Source organism: Rhincodon typus, chromosome 19 (genome assembly GCF_021869965.1).
Source record: "Rhincodon typus isolate 14 chromosome 19, sRhiTyp1.1, whole genome shotgun sequence".
NCBI classification, from domain to species: domain Eukaryota; kingdom Metazoa; phylum Chordata; class Chondrichthyes; order Orectolobiformes; family Rhincodontidae; genus Rhincodon; species Rhincodon typus.
This window is the reverse complement of record NC_063350.1, coordinates 12,010,914-12,035,368: the sequence shown is the minus strand read 5'-3', so window position 1 is coordinate 12,035,368 and position 24,455 is coordinate 12,010,914. Positions and strand designations below refer to the sequence as shown.

The 24,455-nt window shown below is 42.8% G+C and overlaps 1 protein-coding gene across 2 annotated transcripts in view; it reads right to left on the bottom strand.

The window, feature by feature from the left end:
• Positions 1–20,123, bottom strand: part of LOC109939028 (zinc fingers and homeoboxes protein 3) — a 57,603-nt gene extending 37,480 nt beyond the window's left edge. For both annotated transcript variants that reach the window (XM_048608271.1, XM_048608269.1), the window contains exons 1-2: positions 19,966–20,123; positions 19,097–19,604 (exon numbers count right to left, since the gene is read on the bottom strand). The gene's annotated coding sequence lies outside the window, so the exon portion shown is untranslated. The remainder of the gene's footprint in view (positions 1–19,096; positions 19,605–19,965) is intronic.
• Between the last annotated feature and the right edge of the window lie 4,332 nt (positions 20,124–24,455).

Genomic DNA, 24,455 nt, shown 5'->3' with positions numbered 1-24,455 from the left:
GAAAGAAAGAAAGAGAGAGAAGCAAATGTACACAATTCATTACTGGCAATTGATGTTGTTTCTGTGCTTTGGATTGACGAGTTATCCAATGATTTGAATTCGATGTGAATAAGGCAGCAGAATGGGAATTCAGTGCTAACAAAATTTACAGTTTCTTAGTTCAATTAAGCGTAGACAGCAATGTGCAAATGTCAGGAGAATCTGTAATTCAAAATAATCCTCAAAACCCCATCGCTACATTCAACCAATCCCCAAATCAGACACACAAAATGTTCAACATGCTCAGGGCATCTGTGCATTTCAAAAACTACAATTCATGCGTGTACTCAGCAAACTTCATTTATACAGCGAACACAAGTGAACTAATCCTTAATTTCAGTTTTGCGTATAGTCCTGGTCACCAATTTAGTGGCTCATTTATAATAAAGGTAGTTTTATTTTAGGTAAATTGCAGAGGGATTTTTCCATTGTAGAAACTGAGGCTAATTTTCAACCACAAAAAGGTTACCGTTTCAAATACAGGATCTCCTCAACACTAACAGAAACCCTGTGGTAACAGAGGGCAGGCCATTTGCTTACGCAATTATAAAATTAACCAGTAGCTAAAAGATTAAATAAAACTGGAAGATGCAAGTGAGCCTTAAAGGTTTTTTTGTAGTAATTGACTGTACGAGTGTAATTTTCCAAGCACACAGCTGAATTGCAGATTTTAAAATGAACAGATGCCCTTGATCATGTTCAACAAGCATGCAGTTGATTCAAGGATTGGTTAAACACAGTATATTATGTCAGTGGTTGCTGAATAAGGGGCAGAGTTCTGAAGGCAATTTGAAATGATAAATTCTCTTAACATTTGCACATGAGGTTGATGTTTAAAATTGCTTAGTTCAAACAACACCACTCTGAGAGCAGTTCAATTTGTCATCTTATTCGCACTGATTTAGCTAATGACTTGGCATGAACAAATGTGAACCACAAGAAATGTCAATGATGGGGTATGTACAAGTGTCCCTGTATTTGTCTCTCTCTCTCTCTGCCATTGCTGATCTCCACTCCTTTGAAGGATAAGCAGGAGTCTGGGCTGGAGCCTATGCCAACCCCATGCTATCTTTGTACAGAGTGTCTGCAACTCGGAATGCTCATTGAAGACGTTGCGTGCCTGAACTCACTCCCTTGAGGCCGACAAGCCATCTTGGCACAGCTCAGTTCACATGAAACCCTCTACTGAGGCCCCAGAGTTGCAGAGGAAGCTTTAGGCATACCACAAACCCTCCCCCTCTTAAGAGGCTGAAAACAGCTGCCCCTGACCACAAAACAGAGGAACCCCTCTTCCACATCCCCCTCCGCTCAACTGCGCCCCAGGTGGAACGTCCCCTACCCACCACAGCCCCTTCTCCTATCCAGACATAATGCAACACCTCCTAAATCACCCCTTCCCCATTTCAGCTTAAATATAGAAGCAAAATAAAGCTTTAAAAGCCACATTGTATTTTTCAAAATGGAAACCAGGGTTTAATAAATGTTTCATTAGAAACATTAGTGATTTGCCATCTCAATGCAGCAGCAACTCAAAACATACTGGATCCTCAGGCTACAAAAAACAGCCATGGCATTTATTTCAAAAATATTAAAGGGCTTGAGAAAACATGTGGCCTCTGATTTGAGCACACATGCCAAGCTGCGTGGCACTAAGCTGTTTAGATGTGGTCAAGGTGCCCAAATCTAATCTCTGGCCGCGCGGAGTTGGCTGGTCTCTGACAGGCAGTGTTAACAGATTGGCCTCACCATCAGGCCAGTGGGGAATATCTGCTCAGAGTGCTGAAGAGACTGTAACTTTAGCCAAGCATGTCATTAAAGAGAGGACAGCACTGGCAAAAAATACAAACACACACACACAGGAAAGCACTGAGCATGTAAGAAAGACGCAGCAATTAAATAAAACTACTCATGGTACCAATTTCCAATAGCCATTCATAGCAAATATTGCTGGAAGGTGCAGGGATTTCAATTTTGGGCAGGATCAAAACTGTAATGTTTCTAGCGCTACTCTATACCCCTCCCCCAAACCATCAACTAAACCCCACCATCCCCTAAAGTCAATTAGTTTGCTGATACTCTGTCGCCAGGCTCCAGTACCGTGGCCAATCAGTAGCCATGGAAACAGGGCACAGAAGGAGGCAGGACCTTCAAGAAGAGGAGGTGAGATATTTGGACAATGTTGAAATTTGTTAGGAAAAGACAAAGAAACGAGAAAACTTTCACAGGCTGATTCATGGCAAATCAGGACTTGTGTCTTTTATGGTCTGACAGGAAAAAGGAAACTTGTTTCCCGTTTCAGAAAACCACACATTATTCTTCTGGACACAGATTGCTGGTAACGTAGGTTAGCCTCCCAGTCCTAGAATTCTGAATTGGTCGTTGACCAGATTTCCTTTGAGGGAATAAAACCAAATTTAAAATGAGAACAGCTGACCGCTCAGCTCTTCAGTTAGTGAACAAGTTAAATTGTCGTCAGTCAATGCAGCACAAGTTTATAATTCTGGGAAGCATTCACATTGTCCTGTCTTTTATCATTTTGAATCAGTGATGGAATAAGTTGTTTGACTTTTTTAAAAAATACGTTTTTAAAACCAGCTTTTGTTCTCCATAGAAGTGTACAGTTTTAAAGTCACAGGGGCTAGTTGTTAGCAGAATATGGTTGTAAAACAAAGGAAGACAGACCAGCATTTTATATAGCATTCAGCACTAATGAAAAGTGCTTCAAAGCATTTTGCAACAAATTGAGTATTTTAGAAATGTAGTCACTGTTGTAACGCAGGAAATGTAGCAGTCAGTTTGTATACAGCAAGCTCCCACAAACAGCAATGTGATAACGAACAGTGTGTTGACTGGGTAAAATACTGGACAATGCTGGGGATAATACCACTCCTTTTATTTACAATCGTGATGTGCAATCTTTTGCATGCCTTCAAACACGCAGTTGGGACCTCACATTAACATCCCATCCAAAAGATGACACCTCCAACACTGCAGCTCTCCCTCAGTCTCCATATTTTTGTGCAAGTCCTGAAGAGGTGGGACTTGAACCTTGCTAACGCTACCTAACTCATCCAAGGGTTAATTCCTCAGCAGTTGAGCATAGACTTTAAGAGGTGACATGCTGTATGCCGTCTGGGGTTTGGGGGGGGTGGTGGGGGTTGTGAGGCAAACACACACAGGACAATGTTGTTTACATTGAACATCCACACACATGGACTTTCCAACATTGAACCATTAGAAGTGGAAAACGCAGTCAATATCAAACCCGGTCACCCCAACTGGTTGTATTGCAAATGCAGGAGCAACTGCTGTGGCCAAGATGAGATAACTCTACAAGACACCTTGTACTAACTCGAAGGTTCCTTCCACAGGACCTTCTAAGCCCATGACTTCTAACACCCACAAAGACAAGAGCAATGGGAACACCAATGCCTGTACGCTCTCCTCCAAGTCACGCATAAGCCTGACTTTGTTCATTATCGATACGTCAAAATGCTCCCTAGCGGTGTTCCAGGTCTATTGTCAAAACAATTAGGGATAGGCCACAAAAGCTACCCCACCCAGCGACACCCACACCCTGGAATTGAATAAATAGAAATGGGGATTGAGCCTGGAATCCACCACTTAGTACCACCACAGATTGAACAAACTCAGGAATCGATATCAACTCAAGTCAGCAGAAGCAATGCTTCAATAAAGCTCATTGACCCACGTTAATACCTGCACCACTTGTGACTAAAATAGAGTGGGGGTGGGAGTAATGCAAAATCTGAGTTAGGCAGGAACGTGCAGCTGTGGTTCAATTTAAAAAGTCAACCACTGGGGAATTTGGAAGCAGTGCAGCTGTGCTGGTACTGTGCAATCTGACCGGCAAATGAGAGAGACTTGGGTTACCGGAACCACTGAAATTTGATGGGATGAAAAGAATATTCTTCTGCATCTACCTCATGATTTCAGCTCAAGGTAAACGAACACGCGTGACTTTTTTCTTTTAAAAATGGTAAAAATCTTCACTTCAGCAGATTCGATGTCCACAAGACTCAATTTAAACATCCCTTAGAAACATATTTCCAGACCTACCCTCACGCGAATTAGAGAGAGTGGCATTGTTAAACAGAAAATTAACAAGAAGCCAGCCCTACAAACTGATCAGGCCTTGCAGAAACCAGCAGGCTGGAGTACAAATCAATCCCTGCCTGCTCGTCTGTGTGTCAGTGTCAAATAACTTGTGTTTTCAAGACTGAAAGCTTATCTCACAGCGTAGAATCAGATTGCCAAACTCCAGAATTGCCCTGAAGTCTCCACGAATTAAAGAGGTCAACGTTTTTCCTTCTGTTGCATTAAATCTTTCTCCAACAACTCCCGTTTATTAAATGATTAAAAAGTTGCCATTGTTGGTGGGGGGGGGTGTAGATTGTTCATTTGGCTGGAGGGAGTTGAATGGTGCAGGAATACACAGAGTTGGCAGCTTCATGTGCCTACCCAGATTTGTCTGTATACATGTGCTCATGCATGTTGATTGTACCTGGGTACATGAAGGTCCATCTGCCTACACAGCAATGGATTCATGGTCATCATTAGACTCTTCATTCCAGATATTTATTGAATTTAAATTCTACTATCTGCCGTGGCAGGACTTGAACCCAGGTCCCCAGAACATTACCTGGGTCTCTAGATTAGCAGTTCAGCAATAGTAGCACTAGGCCATTGCCTTCCCTGTTTTTGTTTATTCACATTCTGCAGTAGGCCTTAGAGTCAGAGTCATAGATTAATACAGCATGGAAACAGGCCCTTCGGCCCAAATTGGTCCATGCTGACCATGGTGCCCTCTCAGTTAGTTCCAATTACCCACATTTGGTCCATATCCCTTTAAACCCTTCTCATCCATATAACTATCCAAATGTTTTTAAATGTTGCTATTGTACCTGCCTCAACCACTTTCTCTGGCAGCCCATTCCATATATGCTCTACTCTGTGTGAAGTTGCCCCTCAGGTCCTTCTTAAATCTTTCTCCTCTCACCTTAAACTTATGCCATCTAATTTTCAATTCCCCATCCCTGGGAAAAAGATTGTACGTATTTGTCCTATCTATGCCCCTAATGATTTCATACCCCTCAATAAAAGGTCACCCCCTCATTCTCCTACGTTCCCAGGAATAAAGTCGTATCCTGGCCAACCTCTCGCAATAACTCAGGGCCTACTAGTCCTGGCAACATCCTCGTAAATTTTCTTTGCAGTTTCCAGTTTAACTATGTCTTTCCTAAAACAGAGTGACCAAAACTGTGCACAATACTCCAAGTGCTGCCTCACCAATAACTTATACAACTGTAACATAACGTCCCAACTCCTATACTCAATGCCTCGATCGATGAAGGCCAGCATGCTAAATGCCTTCTTCACCACCCTGTCCACCTGTGACGTCGCTCTCAACGAATCATATACTCGTACTCCTAGGTCCCTCTGTTCTATGACACTCCTCAGGACCTTACCATTTACTGCTTGGTTTGACTTTCCAAAGTGCGACACTTCATGCTTATCTGTATTGAATTGCATTTGCCAACCCTCAGCCCATTTCCTCCATCTGATCAAGATCCCGCTGTAATTTTTGATAACCTTCTTTGGTATCAACAATACCTCCTAATTTTGTATCATCCGCAAACTTACTAATAATGCCAAATACATTCACATCCAGATCATTTATGTAAATAACAAATAACAAAGGCCCCAGCACTGACCCCTGTGGCACTCCCCTAGTCACAGGCCTCCAGTCCCAGAAACAACCTTCAACCATCATCCTCTGCTTCCTACCACTGAGCCAATTTTGAATCCAATTAGCTAGCTCTCCCTGGATCCCATGTGACCCAACTTTCATGACTAGGCTGCCGTGTGGGACCTTGTCAAAGTTCTTTAAGTCCACATAGACAACATCTACTGCCCTACCCTCATCCATCCTCTTGGTTACCTCTTTGAAAAACTCTAGAAATTTGTCAGACATGACTTCCTGTGCACAAATCCATGCTGACTATCCCTAATCAGACCTTGGCTATCTAAATGTTGGTTGATCCTGTCCTTCAGTATCCTCTCCAATAACTTGCCTACCACTGATGTCAGGCTCACTGGCCTGGAGCTCCCTGGCTTGTCTTTGCTAACTTTCTTGAACCATGGAACAACATTAGCCACCTTCCTGTCTTCTGGAATTTTACCAGTGACTAAAGATGAAGCAAAAATCTCTGCAAGGGCCTCTGCAATTTCTTCCCTAGCCTCCCACAACATCCGAGGATGGACTTGGTCAGGCCCAGTGAATTTATCCACCTTAAGGTGCTTTAACGCTGCAAACACCTCCTCTCTGTTAACGCGTATGCAGTCCAAAACATTCCCACTTGTTTCCCTTATTTCCTCAGCATCCATGATTCTCTCCTCTGTAAACACGGAGGGGAGATTTTTAATGAAAATTTCTCCTATCTCCAGAGTCTAGACAGCCATGCTGATCTTTAAGGGGACCTACTCTCTCCCGAGCCACCCTTTTACTCTTAATAAAGTTGTAGAACCTCTTGGGATTATCTTTAACTTTATCCGCCAGATCCATCTCATACCATCCTTTTGCTCTTCTGATTTCCATCGAGTGTGCTCCTACACTTTTTATAGTCATCTAGGGATTCACTTCAACTCAACTTCCCGATTCAAAAGCAAGAATGCTTAGCCTATTTTTCCTAAACAACCTGTTCAGAGATGTTTTTACACACCTCTGGAGAAGGTAGGATTTGAACTCAGGCCTCTCAGGGACACTACCTCTGCACCACAAGAGCCCCTTGCCCAGGTTATTGAACTTACATATGAATTAGGAGCAGGAATGAGCTAATCAGCTCCTTGAGCCTGCTGCACCATTCATTAAGAGCATAGCTGATCTGATTACTCCTCGTTCTTATCTGTGAACAATAATCTTTCACACCCTTCCTCATCAAGGAGTTATAGCAAGGATGTTGTGAAACTTGAAAGAATTCAGAAAAGATTTTCCGAGGATGCTGCCAGGGCTGGAGGGTTTGAGCTATAGGGAGAGGCTGAATAGGCCGGGGCTATTTAACTTGGGAGCATTGAACGCTGAGGGGTGACCTTATAGAGCTTTGTAAAATCATGAGGAGCATGGATAGGGTAAATAGACAATGTCATTTCCCTGGGGTAATGGAGTCCAAAACTAGAGGACATAGGTTTAAGGGAGGTGGGGAAAATTTAAAAGGGATCTAAGGGGCATTTTTTTCCACGCAGAAGATGGTGCATGTATGGAATGAGCTGCCAAAGGAAGTGGAGGAGGCTAGTACAAGTACAACATTTAAAAGACATGTGGATAGGTATATAAAATAAGAAGGGTTTAAGAGGGATAATGGGCCAAATGGGACTAGATTTATTCAGGATATCTGGTCGGCATGGACAAGTTGAAGGGTCTGTCTCCGTGCTGTACAACTCTATGACTCTATCTACCTTTGAGCAAGAGAGTTCAAAAGTCTAGTGACCATCCAAGAAAGGAAATCCCCTCCTCTTAGCCTTAAATAGGCAACCCCCACGGTGTCCTGGAATCCCCCATAGAACAGAACAAACTTTCCACATCCACCCTGTTGACACCCCTCAGGATCTCAAATGTTTCAATCAAGTCACCTCCTATTCTCCTAAACGCTGGAAGAAGAATAACAACAATAATGGTCTGCTAGCTTTTCTCATTACTTCTTGTATTTGCAGGCTAACCTTCTGTGATTCATCCACTAGAACCCATATATCCCTCTGCATCTCAAAACTCTGCAATTTCTCACCATTTAGATAATAGCTTCTTTTTTGTTCTTCCTAGCAAAGTGGACAATTGCACATTTTCCTCACATTATATTCCATTTGCCTGATCTTTGCCCACTCACTTAACTTATCAATATCCCTTTATGTCTTCTTGACAATTGACTTTCCCACCTTGGTGTCATCAGCAGACCATACCTTCAGTCCTTTCATCCAAGTCACTTATATAAATTGTGGGGGTCAGTTAGCTCAGTTGATTGGGAGGCTGGCTTGTAATGCAGAGTAACACCAACAGCATGGGTTCAATTCCCACATCAGCTGAGGTTACCACATAAAGTCCTACTTTCCCAATCACCCACAGCATGGTGACCCTCAGGTTAAACCACTGTCAATCATCTCTCTGTTGACTAGGGAATGGTCCCTTTGGTACTATGGCATGTTTACCTTTCTACAGTTCATAAAAAAGAATTAATGCCTCAGCACTGATCCCTGTGGCACACCACTCATCAAACCATGCCAACCAGAACATAACTTGTGTACTTTCTATTTCCTGCTAGCTAGCCAATCTTCTCTCCATGCCAATATGTTGCCCTTTAACTCATAAGCTTTTATTTATTGCAATAAGTTTTGTATTTGTTCAAACCACGCTCCCAAATACAAATTTGATCCTGAAATCTTGATACAAAAAGTACAGGCCATTAAAACAATTCCCCATCAGCCCTCCTCTTGTACCCTCCTCCTAGACACCTCCTCATCAAGAAAAGTCATGATCATTTCTCTGAATCAGTGAAATGAGTATTTGAAACATAGCCTGGAAATAGCATAAAACATCTACCAAGAATGCACCAACTCCTTGGGATCCACAACAGGCATTCCAGAAGAGAAAATGGTGACCTAGTGGTAATGTCATTAGAATAGTAATCTAGAGCTGATACTCTTGGGGCATAGGGTCAAACTGGTGGAATTACAATTCAATTAATAATAACTGGATTAAAAACTAGTCTGAGTAAGAGCCACTGATCATGCAAATACCATTGTCATAAGAATCCTTCTAATATCCTTTAGTCTTCCTTACAGACAAAACGGAAGATGTACATGTTCTGTGCCTGTTTCAATTCAACAAAATAAATGACAGCCATTGTCTGGCTCATTTCTCAGGACATTGCCCTGACCAAATCAGAGTCATCCTGTCCGATTTGAAATCTCAACAAAAGCCTGGCAGTGAACAATCAATCATCACTAACTGCTGCATTCTCCATGTCAACACTTGCCAACTAACCAGCACTCTTCTCTCATACTGTACAAACGTTGTTTCTCCCCTTTATTTCTTGCAAAATGTCCTCCTGATGAGTGCAAGACAAAACACATCTTTTCTCAGCAATACTCAACTTTGAAACTACCAGAAGATTAAATGTCCTTTAAGGAAGGAAATCTACCAGCCTCACTTGGTCTGGCCTAGAAGTAATTCCAGATCCATAACAGTGTGGATATCTCCTTTCTGCCCTCCAAAACAGCCTACCAAGCCATTCAGTGCAAGGGCAACTAGGAATGGACAAATGCTGACCTTGACAGAGACATCCATATCCCCTGAAAAAATAACTAAAAAAGTTTAAATTGCAGTCAGTCAATCTGAAAAGTAGACCAGTGTGAATTAAACTGCTCCACATAGTTCTTGCTGTCAAATACATCTGGACTGCCCATCCCCCTCTGGAACACAAAGACTCCATCCACTGGGTGGACACCGGTTTGCTCCAGACGGGATTCATCATGGCTCACATTCTCATACATAGAGTGCAGTATTTTCAAAAAGAGTGGATTTTTAATTAGCTTTCTTGAAATGAAACAAAAAGAACCAGAGCAGAAAATTGCCTCATAGCTCGCAGCATTACAAAATACCAGCGGGAACACAGACTGCAGAAATCAAAGTTGCAGCAAAATTACAGGCTAATGGAAAGAGTTTGCAGCTGCAATATTTTCCATCTTTCCACTTAGGTATACCCGTGGGACTGCATCTGCATTTGCAAAAGGCACACAGCAGCAACACATTGAGAAACTCAAATGGGCAAGTGTCTGCAAGCTGTTTAAATACACATGGTAACTGAACCTGGTTATATATGCCCTGTTTACACTGGCACACAGAGACAGCAACCAGACACACCTACAGGCAGGCACTGTTCTATTTTCTAGAAAGTCATTTGGTAAAGAATAATACTGAAGCCAATCTTAAATTTGTCTACGGAGTGACACGTTACCAGTATGCACCTCCTAACTCAATTTCACTAGTTGCAATAAGTTGCGTTGTATATGTGCTCAAGTGGAAAGCCCAATTAATGTCTCCCGTATTCAGACATAATTGAAGGATGATTAACACAGACAACACTCAGACAAATAGATGACGCCACACCTACGTGCATTTACAAATAAACAATCTCACATAAGTGAACATATTGGCCAATTATTTTTCCTTAGGCCAGGTGCATTGTGACCAGTTGTTGTTGCCCTTCTTGCTGGCCCTGTGCTGATAACAGCCACCTCCGATATCAAATTGGACTTGAGAGATTCTGGTCTGTTTAGCATATTGTTGCAAAGCCGGTTGGCAAGGAAAACATTTCTCTGCTTTCCAAACAGATGCAGAATAGTGAGACATGCTAAGACAGTTTTTAATTCTAAAAAGTTACATTGTAGAAAGTGTAAAGCAAAGCTAAAAATGAAAAGTGGGGCAGCTCCCTTGATACGCAGGCTCGGAAATACAGGCTAGGTTCAACTCCCTGTCCGTGGGGACCAGGCTCGCCTTAGTCAGGGTGTACAATACTCTTCTGACCCCCAGGCCAAAACAGAAACAAAACTAGTGCTAGAATTGCCAGCCCCAATCATTATCATGTAACATCCGCAAGTAATTCACAGACAGAACAGGAGCAAATTCAGCTGTGATGCTACCACAAACAAATATCCAGCCAATATTTGACAGACATACTCTAAGGCCTGTGGCCCAGTAGTTGGATAACCAACAGCAGCTTGTACTTAAATAGATTGTTAGTACAAAAAAGCACACAGGAGCATTATCAGTCAAAATTAGAAGACACTAATATTCAAAACTTGAGACATTAGACCAAGTCATAAGCTTGCTCAAACAGGTGCATTAAAGACAAACACCCTGAGGGAGGGCTTTACAGAGCCCAGGGCGTAGACTGCCAACAAGACAGCCCAATGGTGAGACAAATGAACTCAGGGATGCACAAGGGACCAGAATTAGAGGAACACAGTTTTCAGAGTGTTGTCAAGCAAAAACACAATTCTAAACAGATGCGAACCAAACCGGATTCTGAGGAAGGGTCTTGACCCGAAACGTCAGCTTTCCTGCTCCTCTGATGCTGCTTGGCCTGCTGTGTTCATCCAGCTCTACACTTTGTTATCTAGGATTCACCTCTGACTCTCTAGACTATGTTGAATTAGTTGATTTCGAATATGGTGCCAGTAGGGGCCTTACATATGATCTCATTGCCCAGAATTAAAAGGGGTGGAGGCGGTGGGTGAACTAAAGCCATTATCAAATAATTCCTACTTTAATTGCTGGACTGTAGGGGAGAACTTGCTCCATGTTAGCCTGCCCGAGTCAGAAAGTCAGTCAATATGGTACTGAAGGAGGTCATTAGGCCCACTGTGTCCATGCCAGGATTTGCACTTGGATAAGGTACCAATAGATTGGAGCTGTATTCAGTTGTATGGGCTGTTACAATAACCAAAAGATCATTGGAGAATATTTCTTTCAAAAGAAAAACATATGATGTGCTCCTACAAACATTATTTACAGTGTTGTCATGGTAATGAAGTGAAAGTATGACAGAAGAGCTTAAATACAACTCTGGAGGTTTCGCTAGAAGGATGTTCAGAAGGAACAAATGAATTCCTGTTCAGACAGCTGTTCAATGTGTAATCAAAATGAGCAATATCAATCTGTTCTTGATTTAGTTGAACTTACAAATCAAATGTCTTTTTGAGAGGAAGGGATTGTATCTGGGCAAAGGAAAATTAGACTTGAAAGAACTATTGACTCCAGGAAAGGAGGAGTCCAGGGAAGGTCCAAGTCCCAATTGGTTTTAATTTTTTGGGCCGGGGAGGCGGGGGTTGGAGAAGGAGAGAGATGGCATTTACGGTAGTATAGCTCCATTGAATGAACAGCAGACAACTGCAAGGCAGAGAAAACACGCAGAAAAGGGTGAGTGAAACCTTCATCAGAATGATAAATACCACAAGAAAATCCCTTTGCCTCACTTGCCTCTTTTAAGATCGTTCTTAGCTGCCAGCTCTTCGACCAAGCTTTTTGTCAAGCCCTCCAATAACTCCTTTTGCTCACTACACAGAGGGTGGTGCATGCAATGAGCTGCTGGGGGAGAGGTAGAGATGGGCACAATTACAGCATTTAAAAAGACAGATACACAGATAGGAAATTTTTGGAAGGATATGGGGCAAATGCAGGCAAATGGGGGAAAAGGTGAGCAGGTCTGGCAGCATCTGTGGAGAGAAATCAGAGTTAATGTTTCCAGCAATTTCTGTTTTTGTTCCTGATTTACAGCATCCACAGTTCTTTTGGTGTTTATGTGGGCAAATGGGACTAGTTCAGTTTAGGAAACCTGGTCGGCATAGACAAGTTGGGCCGAAGGGTCTGTTTCCCTGCTTATTTTTGTCTAATTATGCTGCTGTTAAGCACCTAAATTTTTTATTCATTTATTCTATGGAATGGGAGCGTAGTGGGCCATCCCCAATTGTCCTCGAGAAGGTAGTGGTGAGCTGACTTCTTGAACTGCAGCAGTCCTTGGGGGTGTGGGGATACACACAGTGCCATCAGGAAGGGAAAATTCCAGGATTTTGACTCCGTGAAGGGGAATGAACAACAATATATTTCCAAGTCAGAACAGTGGGTGCTTCAAGGGGAACTTACAAGTGATGATTTCCCCACGTGTCTGCTGCCCTCATCCTTCTTGGCAACAGAAGTCACAGATTTGGAAGGTGCTACTGAAAGAGCCTTGGCAAATTACTACACTGCGTCTTGTTGATGGTACATGTTGCTGCCATCCTGTCAGTGGAGGTGAACATAATTGCTAATAGAGTACCCATGTTAAAATGACGCTATCTAAAAAAGAAAGTGGGTATTTGGTTTAGCTCAGTCAGCAGGACAGCTGGTTTGCAATATGGATTGTCACCAACAGCTTGGGTTCAATTCCTGCACCAACTGAGGTTACCGTGAGGGATTGTCCTTCTCAACATCTCCCCTTTCCTGAGGCATAGTGACCCTCAGGTTAAACCATCACCAGTCGTCTCTCTCTCTCTCTAATGACAGGGCAACCCCATGTTCTGGTAAGACAAGTCTGGCGGCTTCATTTTTAAAAAAGAGTAGCTGTTATCAGGCCAATGGTCTTCAGACCAGAGAGATTAAAGTGTTCTGCGGATGTGGTCTCAAATCCCAACATAGCATCTGCTGGAATTTGAATGGAATAACTAAATTTTGGAATGGACAGTTGGTCTCATTGACATAAAACGATCACTGACTGTCATTAAAAAAAAAACATCTGGCTGATTAAAAGTCATTTCTTCAGGGAAGGGAATCTGCTGTTCTTACCTGGCCGACTCCTGACCTCACATTTGAGCTCTCAACTGGGCTCTGAAAAGGCTGAGAATTGAATGGCTTGCAGGGACAATAAGGGATGGGCAACAAGTGTTGGTCTTGTCAATGACACTCACATTCCATAAAATAATAAATTTAATGAAAAAAAACCAAGATTAAGCTACAGCAGCAGAAGGATCAGAGCGGGAAGACAGGGATTTATTGCCTGGGTCAGAATGGTGGGGAGAGCAGAGGAACGGTTCAAGCTGTTGGTGGTAGAAGCTGGGGCTCAAGAAGAATTGAGGAGCAAGACAGGCAACAGAAGAACACAAGGCAACTGGAGGCAATTAAAGTGAAGGCAGAGAGTCTGGAACAGTGCCCAACACTAAAGTTGGCCAGGCATAGCAGGACTTTGGGTTGATACAATGCCTTGGCTTTTGGACAGCAGCAAAGCAGAGAGTAGGAGATAACAATCCGGATGGGTGTTGAATCCAGAGTGACCAGTTGTTGAAAGAAGTGAAGCAAGAAAGTTGACAGGGCTGGAATAACCAGAGAAAAAAAAACACAGCGAGGAGAAGAGAAGGTACTAGGAAAAGGGCAAGGTCAGAGTTGGGCTGCAAACAACATTGAGAGGCCTCCAGTTGAAAAACAGGCCAAATCACCAGGAGTGCATTACCTGGTGCTTGGAAGTCTGCACTGCACGTTATGTGGGAATTTGAGGTAGGATTACAACACAACCGGTACTTAGATAACACTCTTTAGTCGTGTTACTAAAAAAGTAGCAAAAACATTCCGACCTCACCTCAGCAAGTGAAAATACCATAAATCACAAATTACAGGTAAACAGGAGTGGGTGAGATTTTAATGCATACACATGTTTGGAAAAGCAAGTATTGATTAGCGATAGTTAGCATGGCTTTGTGAATGGGAAATCATGTATCACAAACTTGACTGAGTTTTTTTGAAGAGCTGAGTGACCAAGACTGATGAAGGCAGAGCTGTAGACGTGGTCTACATGGACTTTAGCAGGCCTTCAACAAGGTTCCGCACGGTACAATGGTTAGTAAGGTTAGATCGTGGAGATCCATGGAGAGCTAGCCAACTGGATACAAAATTGGCTTGACAGCAGGAAAGAGAGGGTGGTTGTAGAGGGTTGTTGTTCAGACTGACATTGTGCCGCATGGATCAATGCTGGGTCCACTGTTGTTCGTTATTTATTTAAATAATTTGGATGAGAACATGAAAGGCATGGTTAGTAAGTTTGTGGATGACACTAAAATTGATAATGTAGTAGATAGTGAAGAAGGTTATCCAAGAGTACAATGGGATCTTGATCAACTGGGCTGGTGGACCAAGGAATGGCAGATGGAGCTTAATTTAGATAACAGAGATGTTGCATTTTGGTAAGACAAACCAGGACAGGGCTTGTACAGTTAATGGTAGGGCCTCAGCGAGTGTTGTCAAACAGAGAGACCTATGGATACAGGTACGCAGTTCCTTGAAAGTGGCATCACAGGTAGACAGGGTGGTGGAAGTAGTGTTTGGCATGTTTGGCCTTCATTGGTCAGAGCATTGAGTACAGGAGTGGGGACATCATGTTACAGATGTACAAGACATTGGTAAGTCCACATTTGGAGTGCTCTGTACAATTCTGGTCACCCTTCTATAGTATGGATGTTATTAAACTGGAAAGAGTGCAAAAAAGATTTACAAGGATGTTAAGGAGTCTGGAGGGTTTCAGTTATAAGGATAGGCTGGGACTTATTTTCCCTGGAGCATTGGAGGCTGAAGGGTGATCTTATAGAGGTTCATAAAATCATGAGGGACACAGATAATGTGAATAGCCAAGGTCTTTTCCCCAAGGTAGGGGAATCCAAAACTAGAGGACTTAGGTTTAAGCAGAGAGGGGAAAGATTTAAAAGGGACCTGAGGGGCAACATTTTCCTCACAGAGGATGGTGTGTATATGGAATGAGCTGCCACAGGAATTGGTAGACCTGAGTACAATTACAATATTTAAAAGACATTTGGATAGATACATGGATACAAAGGTTTAGAGGGATATGGGCCAACACAGGCAAATGGGACTAGTTTAAGACACCTAGCCGGCATGGACAAGTTGGGCTGAAGGGTCTGTTTCCATGCTGTATGACTCTCACATCAATCACCACATTACATGGATAAGATTCATACAGAATTTTACCAAATTGTCCACATGTTCATTGCATGAAAATATAATTAGGCTGCTTTTATTTAAGAAGCAAATTTTGAAAAAGTTCAATTTGAATCATTTGGAGCAAAAGATTCATCTGAAAGATCTTCCTTTTTCTGCATCCAGCATTCCCTCAGATTTCCAGCACTTTGTGGGTTTTCCTCATTACCTTCAAATGTTAAATCTCTTCTGATCATAACATGATGAGGTGGTTTTTCATGAGTTTACCATCTGTCCAAGCAGGATATTGTCCAAACTCATTTTTGTCTGAAAATCATTCAGCTCCTTTGCTGGAGTATTCCTTTAACTATTCACAGATGAGAGACTGGATTCTTGACTGCTGTTGACATCATCACTAGCTGAGGTTAATATTTGGCAGCAAACAGAGTTAAGGAGTGAGAAAGGTAGAGTGCAGTGTGGAATTTGAGCGTTAGAATCAGACACAAACACAAAATGGTCTCCACTATCATGCAGACAGACGGACAAAGCAGTCATACAACCCAGTGCCTTCTGTACCACAAAACACATGCTTCCTATCCCACGTAACTACCAGGATAGACAAAGAAGAAATCTAAAAATTTCCAGGTTAATTAGTACCATAATGACTGTGGGAACAGGCCATTCAGCCCAACAAGACCACCTCACCCAGACCCATTCTGCCCCTGCAACCCTGTATTTCCCATGCTGACACATCTAACCTATACATCCCTGGACACTATGGGCAATTTACCATTTGGCAATCTACCTAACCCGTTCATCTTTGGACTGTGGGAGGAAACCAAAGCACCCAGAGCAAACCTGCATAGACACAGGGAGAATGTGAAAACTCCACACCGAAAGTCATCCAAGGTGGAATCAAACCCGGGTCCCTGGCACTGAGACAGCAGTGCTAACCACCGAGCCACCGTGCTGCCCCTAATTAATGGAAGCAAAGAAATTTAAAATATTTGTCTCCAATCCCTTTAGCTGGTCAAAAGTATGTAGTCTACTGTTATAAAGTTATCATTGCCCCAGTTGCAAATGGTGCTAGATCTGGCATGAAGTACTTTAATGGAACAGCACTCAAAACATGAACCAGCAGCCTAATTTTGCCATAGGTCCAATATTAACCGTGCCATGCATCTTGACATTCAATGGCATTGCCATTGCGGAATCGCTCACTATCAACATCTTGTGCATTACCATTGACCAGAAACTCGAATGGACTAGCCACGTAAATGCAGTGGCTACAAGAGCAAGGCAGAGACCAGGAATCCTGCAGCAAAAAGCTAACCTCCTGTTTCCCCAAAGCCTGTCCACCGACTACAGGAGACAAGTCAGGAGTGAGACAGAATGCTCTCACTTGCCTGGATGAGTGCAGTTCCAACAATGCTCTAGAAGCCTGACATCATCCATGACAAAGCTGAATGCTTGACTGGCACCACATTCACAAATATTCATTCCCTCCAACACCAATGCTCAGTAGCAGCAATGCGCACCATCTACAAGATGCACTGCAAAAATTCGCCAAAGCACCTTAGGCATCACCTTCCAAACCCACAAGGACAGCAGATACACACAGGAACAGCACTACCAGCAAGTTTCCCTCCAAGCCACTCACCATCCTGACTTGGAAACAGAATTGTCATTTCTAAGTGTCACTGGATCAAAATCCTGGAATTCCCTGTTACAGCATTGCGGATCTACCTACAGCATGTGCACAGTAGGTGGTTCAAGAAGGCAGATCATCAACCCCTTTCTCAAGGCCTAATAGGGAATGGGTTATAAATGCTGGTCCAGCCATCAGTGTTCATGCCCCGTGAATAAATTAATGGAAAAAGTAGAAATAACACACCATATTCACATTTACCCACACATTAAAGTTCTGACTGCTGCCAGACAATAGGTAGAATAGTGGCCGAGTCTAGACACTGCTATTTGCACCTAACCCCAGCAACTTCCTGCAATTACATAGTGCCTTCAACGTTATAAAATGCCCCAAGGCATTTCGCAGGAGTGTTATCAAACCAAATTTAACAGACTCAATCTGGAGATATTGAAGCAGGTGAACAAAAACTCCTTCAAATTGTAGGTTTTACAGGTGCAGACAGTTACTGAGTGCAGAGAGCTTTAGGGTGGAAATTCCAGAGTTTAAAGCTGAGACAGCAGAAATCATGGCCACCTGTGTCAGTGATGCCATGCCATGAGTGAATTTTCAAAAAAATAACAAACTTTGAAAGCAAGTAAGTGAATTTTAGAATCCAGTCATTGGTAGACAATGAAGCAATGTAGCTCAGCAAGCACAGAAGGTGAGGGCTTGGTGCATTACTCCAAGTGCAATTAGGCTACTCACCTGCATTTGAGAATGGTTCTAATCCCCGGCATGAAACAAGGAATCACTTGCGAGATTCAATTTCATTGCAGGAGACCAGCAAGTTCTCAAATGTAGGTCTGCTGCTGTGCAGAAGTGGGGTGATGCAAGAAGGGGGTGACAAGGATAGGCCAAGCAGCTTCCAATGGGACACCAGGAAGACGAAAAGTGTGGTAATTCACATTCCTAGATTTCCTTATGAATTACTCCAAATCCGCATTCCACACTATAATGCAGAGCTTCCAAATTCCTTCCCCAATGTAACTCCAGTATGAAGATTGAAAGGATGCTGAGACCCCTCAGTTAGATGCTGAGAGTAGGGCCCATTAGAGCAACAGCATTGCTATTGTAACTTTGTCCAAACTTGACAGAGCCATTGCTGCCTGTGACCTCATGACCCCAAAATCTTGACTCTCAACCCTATTTTGTATTCTTCTCTTCTATAAAAAAAAAGGTATTATTTAACATTGATTGCTTTACAACAAAAGAAAATATAGGGAGGGATATTAGACAGAACATGATTTTGTAACCCCTGGCTTACACAAAGTAAAGGGCTGTCATGCTTCTCTCTTATTATTTGGAGACAACTGGTGGTGGTTTACCCAGAGGGTCACCACACCTCAGGCCAGGGGAGAGGTTGAGAAGGTCAGTCCTTCATGATAACCTCAGCCTGAACAGGAATTGAACCCATGCTGTTGGCATCACTCTGTTGCAAACCAGCTGTCCAGCCAACTGAACTAACTGACCCACCCCTCTCAAAGTAAAAGTTACAAATGACAGTGCAATATGGACTCCATGCAAAACAGACCAACCAAGACTGCCTAATATATATTAAATCAATTAATCTCGTCGTGCAAAATACCAAAGCAGCCCTGTATCCTGTGACCAGCCCTCACATTTCATAGATTGAACCACTTTAACACCACTGGCATCTTATATATGTGAATCATATATTAGATTTGGATTTGGGTAATACCTAGCCTATTCAGGCAAGGATCAATCTCGCACAGAACGCAAGTGGATTAATAGATAACAGTTAGACAATTCCAGGTGATCTCTTGGACTGGGTTTGATTGCCCAAGGGGATTAAGAGTGGGATTTTCCAGATGCATTCTAACCTTCTACCGCGTGAAGATTCCCCGTTTTTCTCTTTCTCCCAGATGGCAACAGCAGCTCCAGCCTTCACGATGATGATGCAGGCTTAAAGTGGACCAGTTAATCTTTATCTGCCTGGCAGCTGTGTATAATTTGAATATTCCTCCAAGCGCATTCACAAACTGAACATTGCTCCTATTCCTTGCCACTGGATGAATGAAGCAAGACTGTCCCCTTGCAACACGTTACAGGAAATGCATCCGCAGACAGCAGCAATTCCAACCAAAAAGGTAACCACTGATGAGGTGAAAGGGATGCCTCAATCCCACAGTACCCACCCCCAACTCTGGCTTGTACATTCTGCCACACACAAATTGGTCAAACTGCTTGCTGTACACAATTACTCCCATGATGTAGGCAACTCCAACTTAGCACGACGATTCAGCTCAACAAGGGCAGACACAAGAGCCCCTTTTTCACCCAGACAGTTCCTTGAATCAAACTTTGGGCTTTTACTCTTCCTCTCCTCATCTGTGAAACAAAACAAAGAACATAAGAAATAGGAGCAGGAGTACGCTGTTCAGCCTCTCAGGCTGGCTCTGCCTTCCAGTAAGATCACGGCTGATTTTCTAACTCCATTTCACATTCCTGCCCCATCCCAATTCCTTTGGTGCCCAAAAGTTTTAATTGACCGTGATCTGAAATATTCACAGCCCACTGGAATATCAAATAATAAAAGATTTACAAGTTTCAAAATGAATACATTTCTCCTCAGTGCCTTCCCATAAAGCTGACCCCCTTGCTCTGTGACCATGACTCGACTTTCCAAGACCTGGTAACCAGCCTCTTTTCACTGACCCCATCAATCCCTTCCATGTCTCAATAAGATTACCTTTCATTCTTCAAAACTCCAAAAGAAGCATTGATTATAGGAGCCGGGTTGTCATATTATGGCTCTACAGGAAGTTGATTAGTCCACGTTTGGAATACTGCACTCAATTCTGGTCTCCCTGCTATAGGAAGATATTGTTAAACATGAAAGGGTTCAGAAAAGATTTCCAAGGATTCAGAAAAGATTTACAAGGTTGTAGCCAGGGTTGGAGGCTTTGAGCTATAGGGAGAGACTGAATAGGCTGGGGCTATTTTCCCTGGAGCGTCAGAGGCTGAGGGGTGACCTTATAGAGGTTTATAAAATCATGAGGGTACAGATAGGGTGAATAGGTAAGGTCTTTTCCCCCAGGTGGGGGAGTCCAAAACTAGAGGGCATAGGTTTAAGCTGAGAGGGCAAGATTTAAAAGGCAAATAACGGGTAACTTTTTCCATGCAGAGGGTGGTGTGTGTATGGAATGAGCTGCCAGAGGAAATGGTGGAGGCTGGTACAATTACAACATTTAAAAGACATCTGGATGGGTACATAAACAGGAAAGGTTGAGGGATATGGGCCAAATGCTGGCAAATGGGACAAGATTAATTTAAGATATCTGGTCAGCATGGATGAGTTGGACCAAAGGGTCTGTTTCAGTGCTGTATCTCTCTATGACTCTGATTCAGGAGATAAAATTGTTCATTAGTTGTCAGAGAGAGGGAAGATCAGAGTGAAAAATAACCAATGGAGAAATCCTGGGAATTTCTCCACCCCACACCCCCACCTTTCCACAGCAGGTTCAGAGAATTGCTTAATCAGATTCTAAGCTCAATGTGTGCAGCTTTGTCAAGACGACAGCATCGAAAATGCACCCCGCTCTCAAAGTTTCTTGTGGTTCAGACCCCATCTTGGTGGGCTTTTGGAGAGTTGGGTTTCAGGGACTCGTGGTTTCATGAAACCACAACACTCTAGTCAAGCCAGTTTGACTGACAACGGGAAATAATACTTCTATTAATAACAGCTTTTGGAAAAAGGACACAGTCAGAGAATGTCAGTTCTTCTTTACGATCCCTTTGAAGTCCAGTTTCCCCACGCTGCCCCTTCCTGCTGTGCGGAAACACTGCCCAGGGTCAACAATCTGCTGGTTCTGATGCTGGGATTCTGAAAGGAAGGGAAAATCTGCTCAAATATTTGCTTCTCATACCAAGCAAGTAGTTTGAAATTTGGTCCATCAGCCACTATTTGATATGATCCAGAAGGTGTTAGCAAAAAAAAAAGGTGCTGAACGTGGACTCAAAAAACTTTCAAAAGAGAAATGAATAGTTGGGAAAAAAAGGAATGTGCTGAAATGTGATTCAAGTTTGTAGAAAGAAGAGAAAAAAAATACAGAATGTTTGGGTTTAAAATGGTGAAAAATTATTGTATGTTATTGTCCAGGTGGTTAGGGTGATCTTGCACACAAATATCAGAAAGTTAACATGATGGTACAGCCAACAAGTAGGAGGACAAATTGGTTGGTGTGTGGAATGAATTGCCAAAGGAAGTGGTAGATGTAGATACAGTTGCACCATTTGAAATATATTTGGACAGGTACTTGAATACAAAGGTTTAGAGGGATATGGGCCAAACGCAGGCAAATGGAGCTAGTTTAGTTTGGGAAATTTGGAAGAGTTGGACCAAAGGGTCTGTTTCTGTGCTGGATGACTTTATGACTTTCTACCTGCGGGTCTGAAGAGTAGGCGAATGGGACAAAGTGGATGGCTTTTTCATTGATCCAGTGCTAGCTTTGTGAACCAAATTCTCTCCTTCAGTTTTTCATGACTGTATGCACAAATTACTAAAATTTGTTGGCTGTCTTTTCTCCACCATGCAAAAAAACACCCAAGAAAAGAAAAAGAAAAGTGCTTCATTGAAGCAATTTTTAAAAATTCATTCATGGGGTGTGGGCATCGCCAGGCAGGCCAGCATTTATTGCCCATACTCTAGTTGCCCTTGAGGCAGGGGACAGTAAGCTATATTTTTGAACTGCTAGAGTCCATGTGTGATAGGTAGACTCACAATGCGGTTGAGGGAATTCCAGGATTTTGACCCAGCCACACTGGAGAAATGCCAACATTTCAAAATCAGGGTGGATTACAAAATACAAACTATGTATGAGGACTGATTCTAGGTTTTTAGGAGGACATTTAAAAAAAATGAGAGAAAGGGGTAACAGAGGGGAACAGTTCAAAGAAAGAGAAAGTTGTAGAGTTTGGGATTCAGTTCATCAAAAACATCGATGCCAATGGTACAGCAATGAAAATCTCTTCATTATGCAAGAACTGCTGATGCTGGAGTCAGAGATAACACAGTGTGGAGCTGCAGGAACACAGCAGGCCAGGCAGTATTACAGAAGCAGGAAAGCCCATGTTTCAGGTTGGGAGCCTTCTTCAGAAATCTTCTGAAGGGTCCCAACCTGAAACGTCAGCTTTCCTGCTCCTCTGATGCTGCCTGGCCTGCTGCATTCCTCCAGCTCCACACTGTGTTCTCTCTTCATTATGTAATCCCCTGACAGCATTCAGATAGAATCAATCAAAAGAATCCCTGCAGTGTGGAAGCAGGCCATTTGACCCATTGAGTTCACACCGACCCTCCGAACAGTATCCCACTCCCCCATCTCTGCAACCCTGCATCTCCCATAGCTAATCCTAGCACATCTTTGGACTGTGGAAGGAAACCAGAGCACCCAGAGAAAACCCACACAGATAGAGGAAGAATGTGCAAACCCCACACAGCAAGGGTGGGATCAAACCCAGGTCTCTGGCACTGTGAGGCAACCACTGAGTCACCATGCCGCCCCTGAGCTAGAATTGCTGGGTATTTGTCCAGCTAATTGGGCAAGATGAAAAAAATGTTCACGAGCCTGGGGAATGCAGTGGAGAGACTCTTTCAGCCCAATTATCCATCTCCCTAACACAGCTATGTCCATGCCTGGGTATCGCAAAAAAGTGACTATGTGATGTCTGTCAGTATGCTTGAGACTTTCTTCATTATGCAGGCATTGGAATGACTGGAGTACATCACACTAGAAACACAATCCCTTTTCCAGACCATAAATGGTGTGAGCCCTTTCAAAAAAGTGCAGTTTTAATACTGGATTTCTGTTGGTAATACCATCGATTTTGCAGTTGAGAAAGACAACGGGGAAGCAAAGCAGCAAGTGCAAAGATATTGCTCTTTTGAAAAAAGGGAATATTAATGCATTGCAATATTACTTCACAATATTTAATCAATTTTTGACACAGTTGAATATATTTGCCTTTAAAAAAACATTTAATGAGCTGCACGGTTAGGATTATGGTTGGGAAATTTAGGCGGATACACTTTCCTTTTAACTTCAAAGTAATGCAATAAAAAGGTCTTCATATCAAGGACACATTGCTGGATGAAGTTATTGACGTTTTTTTCTAAACTATTCATAGCATTTGGGCAGCAATGACAAAAACCAGCATTTGTCGCCATCCTTAAGTGTCAATTAGATTTGAATAAATTATAGGTGAGCCAATCCCTTGAACGGCTGCAGTCCATGTGATGTAGATGCACCCACAGTACCGTTAGGGAGGGAGTTCCACAATTTCCATCCAGTAAAGGATTGGTGATCAACTTCCACGATGAAGTGAAACTTAGAGTGAAACTTGTTGACGTTGGTGTTGGTGCTCCTAGGTATCTGCTGGCATAGAGTCATACAGCACCAAAACAGATCCTTCAGTCCACGTAGAGGTCACAGGTTTGAAGGTGCTACCAAAGTAACCATGACAAGTTGCTGCACTGCATCCTATAGATAGCATCCTATACTGCTGCCTCTGAGCGCAAATGTTGAAGGTGAGAGATGAGGTGGCAACCAAGGGTTCTGGATGGTGTCAGTGTAAATGTTGTTGGAGCTGCATTGGCAAATGGAGAAATTGGTCTTACTCCTGACTTACAATTGCTTGTATATGGTGCAAAAGCTCTGGGCAGTTAGAAGGCAAGGTATTTACTGCCAAATAACTAGCCCTGACTTGCTTGCATACCCACAGCACTTACGTTTAAGGGGAAAATGATGGCCTAGTGGTATTATCACTGGACTGTTAATCCAGAGACGCAGGTAGTATTCTGGGGACTGGGTTCGGATCTCACGATGGCAGATGGTGGAATTTGCATTCAATTTAAAAAAATCTGGAATCAAGAGTCTAATGATGACCATGAATCCATTTTCCAATTGCTGGGGAAAAACCCATCTGATTCACTAATACTCTTTATGGAAGGAAACTGCCACCCTTACCTGGTCTGGCCTCCAGACCCTTGGGTAACCCCCAAGAAGTCAATGGTGGCAATACCACTGAATGTCAACAGGAGATGGTTGGATTCTCTTTTGTTAGAGATGATCATTACCTGGTCATTAAATGTGATGTGAATTGTTGATTACAACTCAACTACTGATGGCACACAGTGTATCACAAATTCTCCATTTTAAGTTGTTGTACATGAACTTGGTGCAA